Below are 7,877 nucleotides of genomic sequence, written 5' to 3'. Positions count from 1 at the left end.
TTGGTACCTCATGAACGGCATTAACGTCGAGTGGAAGCTTGGCCAAAAATTGATCTTCAATGGTGTCACAGCCCGCAATCCCTAAGGATGGTTTAACCGGAGTTATGACTCGGGAAGGGGATTAAGAAGCGGGGAAAGAAAGGGGCATTTACTTAACAATCAAACATTTTACGAAAAGAGACATTTATTATATAACACTAGGATCATAACTGATCACTTGGGCAAAATCAAGACATTCGTTCAGGAAGGCCCGTCGAAGTGGATTACTCAACAAAAGAGTATCATACTTAAAATAAAACATTATCATAATCAGAGTATCTTTCAGCGGAAATACGTGTGAGATATACATATGAAGATGTATACTCAAGGTTACATTATTATTTTATGTCAAAAGGTACATCCGCTCAACTCCACTCCATTCCATCACCCGCTCAACCTGCACATTAGGGAAAACAACATGCAGGGCTGAGTAAAAATACTCAGTGAACATATGCCGGAAATATAACATTTTATATCATTTATTGTACTGCCAACAGTAACACACAGGGTTTTACTTGAAGGACCTGTGCTTACTAAACATTTTCTTTCATTTCATAAAGTTGGATGCGCATCCCATTTTCGGTCTATATGATCCATATCTGTTCCTTTTACGCGCCGGGAAGGAGGCCTCCTTCCACGGACGCCAAGACCGGTCGCAAGCGACACACAGTCTCCATGGGTGTACACGTTAACCCTTACTAGCAAACCTTCGTCTAGCGTAGGGTCCGAATTCGATTTCCTTTATAGTTGGCGAACCAACACAGATAGGATACATACATAAAACATAAACATTTTTGGCAGACAATCATTCATAAACATTTCATTCATTTCATAAAGAACCATTCATCATTTGATCATTTCCATAAACATTTCATTTAATAAGAACCATTTACCATTTAAAATATCACAGTTATATCATGTCATTCATTTCATTTCGTATAAGAGGCCTGTATGCAGGGGATCTCTATATACGTGTTTTAAGAAAGCCCACCTCATTCCGTTCCCACTAGGGGCGTAGAGTTACCTCCTTCTTTAGCTTTCACTTCCCGTCTGGACCTTTATTGATGAAGAGTCGATAAGTTCGAGAAGAAAGTCGTGTAAGAAAGGAAGATAGGTCTCTAAACTAAACTATCTCCTTTAATGATTTTAGGGTTCTAGCATCCATATTAATCTTGTCTCGTTCAAAACCTTAAACTCAAAACATCTATCACATAACTAACATTTAGGTTCGAAATCGTTTATTCGAACATCAACATGCGCATCAATCATAACTCATTCTACTCATGCCATCAAGTCAAATATTCTGTCATTTAATAACAAATCACTTAACATATCACATAGACAAATTATATCATCATAAATCATGCTTTCTCATACGTAATTCATTTAATAATTTTCAAATAATCCATAATAATAGGTCATTTGAAAAGAATTCAACAATTAAGAGTTTAACTCAAAATATTTTATTTTAAAGTCCATTTATAAATACTTGAATTAAAAGAACTCTATTTATTTAATTAATTTAAAGGTTAATATATAATTAAATTAATCAAGCTCAATTTAAATTAATTATTAAGAGCTCAAATAATTTAAATGGATATAAGCCCAAATTAATTAGATAAATTAAGTCCATCATATTTTTCTTTGAGTAAGGCCCAAACAATTAAATTAAAGGGTCCATCAGATTTTATTTGTAAAAGGCCCAATAGATAAGAAAAGGTCCAATAATTCAATTAAAGAAGCCCAAAGCCCATACTTCATCTTCAACCTAATTAACACACACTAGAACACACTCAAACACACACATTCAGCCTCACCCTCTCATCTCTCTCTCTCGGACTCCCTCTGTCCGCCTGCCGTTCAACGCGGCCGCCACCGCCGGCGAGCGGCGCGGCTGCTGCCTCTCGCTCCTCCCCTGAACTCTCGTCCTCTCTCACCCTCTCGCCTCTATCTATCTATCTGCCGTAAACAGGACGTACGCCGCTGTCAAAGCGGTGTGCCGCCGCCGGTGCCTCCGTCGTCCTCGCGGCAGATCCGCTACCGCGTCAAGACCACGGCCACCGCCTTTCCTCCCCTCCCTCTATCTCTCTCTCTCTCCCGTCTCAATTCTTTCCCTGGAAACAGACGCACGGACACAGCCCCTGCTGTGCCGCCGCCTCCTCTCCTTCGCCGGTGGGCTCACGGCCAGGAGCCGTCGATCGCCGACAGCCAGGTAAACCCTATCTCCCTATTCTCATTTTCTTTTTCTTTTCCTCATCTTTTTCCCTTTTCTAAATTAAAATCTGAAATACTCATCTCCTTTCCCCTCTTTGGCAGATCGGAAGCCACCGCGGCTCCGTCGCCGTCCTAGGGCGGTAAGGTGACTCAAGTCGTCTCTCAAGGAAGGCTTAGCAGGGCTTCGATCGTGCTACTCACAGGAAACAGGAAAGGAAACCTAAACACTCTAATCGGGTAGTTGGGTCTGACACTCTCTCTTTAAATCTAGGCGTAATTAAATAAAGCTTGTAAAATTATCTAATGCAGAATCAACAGAAAGCATATAAATCTATCTAGGCGAAAATAGGAAGCAGATTAAGAACGCAGGGAACTAATAAACCTAGGGTTCTAACTAGCAATCTAGAAAGCATTAGGTAATTCAATAAATCATAAACAATGATTATCTAGGCGAGAATAAAGAACAACTAATTCATCAAGTAAACTCGAAGCAATAATAATCTACGCAAAGGAAATAAACTAGCATTCAATCCAAAGAAAACATAAACTGAATTCTTACAGCGAGAACAATCCGAAACTTCAATCCGATGTAATGAAAACTAACATGATCTTCAATCTACAAGCCAAAAGATGTTTGTTGATGGTTTAACTACTCTAAAACTAAGAGAAAACAAGTGGAAATCGCCTAGGAGGCTGCTGGGGTCGAGAGTGGTGTGAAAAACCCTAAAATTCGTCTTTTAAACGGAAAAAAACGCGCCCAGGGACGGCGGCCGCCGTCCCACGGCGGCGCCGTGTATGCCATTCGCAGACTGCAATGCGCAGCGTTTTTGTTTTGGTCCGTTCTCCCTCGTTTGAAGTCGGATTTTAGATCCGTTTTCGCCTACGAACTCATATCGAGACGAACTTCGATTCTTCTTCAGACCAATCAACTAAATTCTGACTTTACTTTTGTTCACATATCAATCAATGTGAGCACAAAATCCTGAAACAACAAAATTAGCACAAAAGCTCAAATCATTCAACTCTTAAGTGAAAGAGACCAAAATAAAAGTCAATATAACACGTAAACACCCAGAGATTCATCACAAAATAGGGCTAAACAACCCTCCCACACTTGATCCTTTGCTTGTCCTCAAGCAAAGTCACGACACCAAATGATAGTTCACAAGAAAACTTCCTCACCATTCACATCTCCAACCAATCTAAGTCTCTTAGCCATTACATTCCTCACGAGATGTTCATTGTTAAGATTTTAAGAAGCAACAACAACGTGATACAATTCAATCCGATCAAACCCGATTCTCCGCTAGAAGTGAGTTTCCTAATGTGATTGCCTTTATAATCAAATCCCATTTCCCTTGAAGATGATAAACAATCAAACCAAAACTCAATTTTATACATCTTTCTTTTCAAGGTGATGTTATTTTATTCTCAATAGATAGGCCAACTTTCGTGAGATCAACACTTTTGGAGGTAATCCAAAATGTTCTCACGTGGTTTCCCATGCTCATAACACTACCGTCAGAGGAGCAGAGACCCAGAGCTATAGAAAACTTAACAACAAACCAACATTCAAACTCAAGGGATAAGATCGTAGGCTATCACAATGAAAACATTCCCTCTAGCATCTACCGGACAAATCACGTCAAGAATAGCTCATAAGGGTGTTGCATCCAAAACATTAAACAACTTACATCAAGTGAGGAACATGCATAGCCTGAGAGACAAAGATAGCAACCAAGCCAACACAATTCATGAAATTTACTTGTGAACAAATCATCAAAGTGTGCATTATTACTTGAAGCCAAGCAACAATCAAGATAAAGGAGACCATTTGCCCCACACAAGAAAGCCCAAAAACACAACAAAAAGGTACCCATAGGATCAACAAACAGTCGTCCTAGGGCGGTAAGGTGACTCAAGTCGTCTCTCAAGGAAGGCTTAGCAGGGCTTCGATCGTGCTACTCACAGGAAACAGGAAAGGAAACCTAAACACTCTAATCGGGTAGTTGGGTCTGACACTCTCTCTTTAAATCTAGGCGTAATTAAATAAAGCTTGTAAAATTATCTAATGCAGAATCAACAGAAAGCATATAAATCTATCTAGGCGAAAATAGGAAGCAGATTAAGAACGCAGGGAACTAATAAACCTAGGGTTCTAACTAGCAATCTAGAAAGCATTAGGTAATTCAATAAATCATAAACAATGATTATCTAGGCGAGAATAAAGAACAACTAATTCATCAAGTAAACTCGAAGCAATAATAATCTACGCAAAGGAAATAAACTAGCATTCAATCCAAAGAAAACATAAACTGAATTCTTACAGCGAGAACAATCCGAAACTTCAATCCGATGTAATGAAAACTAACATGATCTTCAATCTACAAGCCAAAAGATGTTTGTTGATGGTTTAACTACTCTAAAACTAAGAGAAAACAAGTGGAAATCGCCTAGGAGGCTGCTGGGGTCGAGAGTGGTGTGAAAAACCCTAAAATTCGTCTTTTAAACGGAAAAAACGCGCCCAGGGACGGCGGCCGCCGTCCCACGGCGGCGCCGTGTATGCCATTCGCAGACTGCAATGCGCAGCGTTTTTGTTTTGGTCCGTTCTCCCTCGTTTGAAGTCGGATTTTAGATCCGTTTTCGCCTACGAACTCATATCGAGACGAACTTCGATTCTTCTTCAGACCAATCAACTAAATTCTGACTTTACTTTTGTTCACATATCAATCAATGTGAGCACAAAATCCTGAAACAACAAAATTAGCACAAAAGCTCAAATCATTCAACTCTTAAGTGAAAGAGACCAAAATAAAAGTCAATATAACACGTAAACACCCAGAGATTCATCACAAAATAGGGCTAAACAACCCTCCCACACTTGATCCTTTGCTTGTCCTCAAGCAAAGTCACGACACCAAATGATAGTTCACAAGAAAACTTCCTCACCATTCACATCTCCAACCAATCTAAGTCTCTTAGCCATTACATTCCTCACGAGATGTTCATTGTTAAGATTTTAAGAAGCAACAACAACGTGATACAATTCAATCCGATCAAACCCGATTCTCCGCTAGAAGTGAGTTTCCTAATGTGATTGCCTTTATAATCAAATCCCATTTCCCTTGAAGATGATAAACAATCAAACCAAAACTCAATTTTATACATCTTTCTTTTCAAGGTGATGTTATTTTATTCTCAATAGATAGGCCAACTTTCGTGAGATCAACACTTTTGGAGGTAATCCAAAATGTTCTCACGTGGTTTCCCATGCTCATAACACTACCGTCAGAGGAGCAGAGACCCAGAGCTATAGAAAACTTAACAACAAACCAACATTCAAACTCAAGGGATAAGATCGTAGGCTATCACAATGAAAACATTCCCTCTAGCATCTACCGGACAAATCACGTCAAGAATAGCTCATAAGGGTGTTGCATCCAAAACATTAAACAACTTACATCAAGTGAGGAACATGCATAGCCTGAGAGACAAAGATAGCAACCAAGCCAACACAATTCATGAAATTTACTTGTGAACAAATCATCAAAGTGTGCATTATTACTTGAAGCCAAGCAACAATCAAGATAAAGGAGACCATTTGCCCCACACAAGAAAGCCCAAAAACACAACAAAAAGGTACCCATAGGATCAACAAACAGTCGTCCTAGGGCGGTAAGGTGACTCAAGTCGTCTCTCAAGGAAGGCTTAGCAGGGCTTCGATCGTGCTACTCACAGGAAACAGGAAAGGAAACCTAAACACTCTAATCGGGTAGTTGGGTCTGACACTCTCTCTTTAAATCTAGGCGTAATTAAATAAAGCTTGTAAAATTATCTAATGCAGAATCAACAGAAAGCATATAAATCTATCTAGGCGAAAATAGGAAGCAGATTAAGAACGCAGGGAACTAATAAACCTAGGGTTCTAACTAGCAATCTAGAAAGCATTAGGTAATTCAATAAATCATAAACAACGATTATCTAGGCGAGAATAAAGAACAACTAATTCATCAAGTAAACTCGAAGCAATAATAATCTACGCAAAGGAAATAAACTAGCATTCAATCCAAAGAAAACATAAACTGAATTCTTACAGCGAGAACAATCCGAAACTTCAATCCGATGTAATGAAAACTAACATGATCTTCAATCTACAAGCCAAAAGATGTTTGTTGATGGTTTAACTACTCTAAAACTAAGAGAAAACAAGTGGAAATCGCCTAGGAGGCTGCTGGGGTCGAGAGTGGTGTGAAAAACCCTAAAATTCGTCTTTTAAACGGAAAAAAACGCGCCCAGGGACGGCGGCCGCCGTCCCACGGCGGCGCCGTGTATGCCATTCGCAGACTGCAATGCGCAGCGTTTTTGTTTTGGTCCGTTCTCCCTCGTTTGAAGTCGGATTTTAGATCCGTTTTCGCCTACGAACTCATATCGAGACGAACTTCGATTCTTCTTTAGACCAATCAACTAAATTCTGACTTTACTTTTGTTCACATATCAATCAATGTGAGCACAAAATCCTGAAACAACAAAATTAGCACAAAAGCTCAAATCATTCAACTCTTAAGTGAAAGAGACCAAAATAAAAGTCAATATAACACGTAAACACCCTGAGATTCATCACAAAATAGGGCTAAACACCGTCCCCTGACCTCGACTCACACACACAGCAGGGGTTCAAGCCTCAAATCAGTTCACACATAGCATAGGGTTTTTCTTAGCACATATCATTCTCAAACTGTAATTGCTTAATCAAATCTGAATTTCTTTTCTTGCAAATTAAACACTCAATTAAAAGTTTCAGTTCATATGTGCATATGTAAACATGTTGTGAAAACAGCCGTGTATGAATTGGTAGTTCCCTTGGTGGTTCTCTGAAAATTGAAATCAAGAAGGCGATGATACCTTGAATAGGTGTGGTGGAAGATATTTATTTCTGCAGATTTTGTTTATCACTAAGATTAGAAACGTCAGTTGTGAAAAAAAATTGAAAGAGATGAATATCCTCATTCTATTACCTTAACTTGCTGTGTGAAATTGAGACTGCAGAATTTAGAAATGGTGAAGTGGTGAGGTTTGGGTGAAAAATGGTGTAGATTATAAAAGAAAAATGGGTTGGTGAGGATCGTGGAAATTCTTCAGCTTTAGTATGAACATGGATTTTTTTTTTCCAGCCTACTATGTATGACTGTGGACTTTTTGTCTTGCATAATTATGAAGTCTGAAACTCATATAAATACGTTAATACATATAAGCCAAAATCCTCATTTGAAGTATAAAATCTAATTGAGCTTGCCATTTAAATAAATTAAATAATCGCATATGCTCACTTTAACAATCAATTAAAAGATCTATAATTAACACTTCAATGTTAAATTCTCAGTAATAGATTAATGGACTCAAAATATAATTTGAGTGCATCATCCATTGAAAATAAATCATCACGTATATAAATCATCAAATTCATATAAGTCCATATTTTATTAATGGATGCCGAACCCTAATTGTCATAATAAATCCTTAATCTGTCATTAGAAGATTTTAAATCCTCAATTAAAAGTCGGGTCATTACAAATGGCCTCCTCATCCTGCAATTTATCAAGAAAATTTTGTATAATTTTGTCCTC

The 7,877-nt window shown here is 38.6% G+C and overlaps 1 long non-coding RNA gene across 1 annotated transcript; it reads right to left on the bottom strand.

Annotated features, from left to right (window-relative positions):
• Positions 1 to 287: 287 nt before the first annotated feature.
• On the bottom strand, positions 288 to 7,343 carry LOC131013929 (uncharacterized). Its single transcript, XR_009097908.1, has 3 exons — positions 7,269 to 7,343; positions 7,156 to 7,186; positions 288 to 436 (listed from the first exon to the last, which is right to left on the bottom strand). It is a non-coding gene; the product is annotated as an uncharacterized LOC131013929 (long non-coding RNA).
• Between the last annotated feature and the right edge of the window lie 534 nt (positions 7,344 to 7,877).

This window comes from Salvia miltiorrhiza, chromosome 3 (assembly GCF_028751815.1).
Source record: "Salvia miltiorrhiza cultivar Shanhuang (shh) chromosome 3, IMPLAD_Smil_shh, whole genome shotgun sequence".
Taxonomy (NCBI): Eukaryota; Viridiplantae; Streptophyta; class Magnoliopsida; order Lamiales; family Lamiaceae; genus Salvia; species Salvia miltiorrhiza.
The sequence above is the reverse complement of the archived record's forward strand: the minus strand, read 5'-3'. Positions and strand labels throughout refer to the sequence as shown.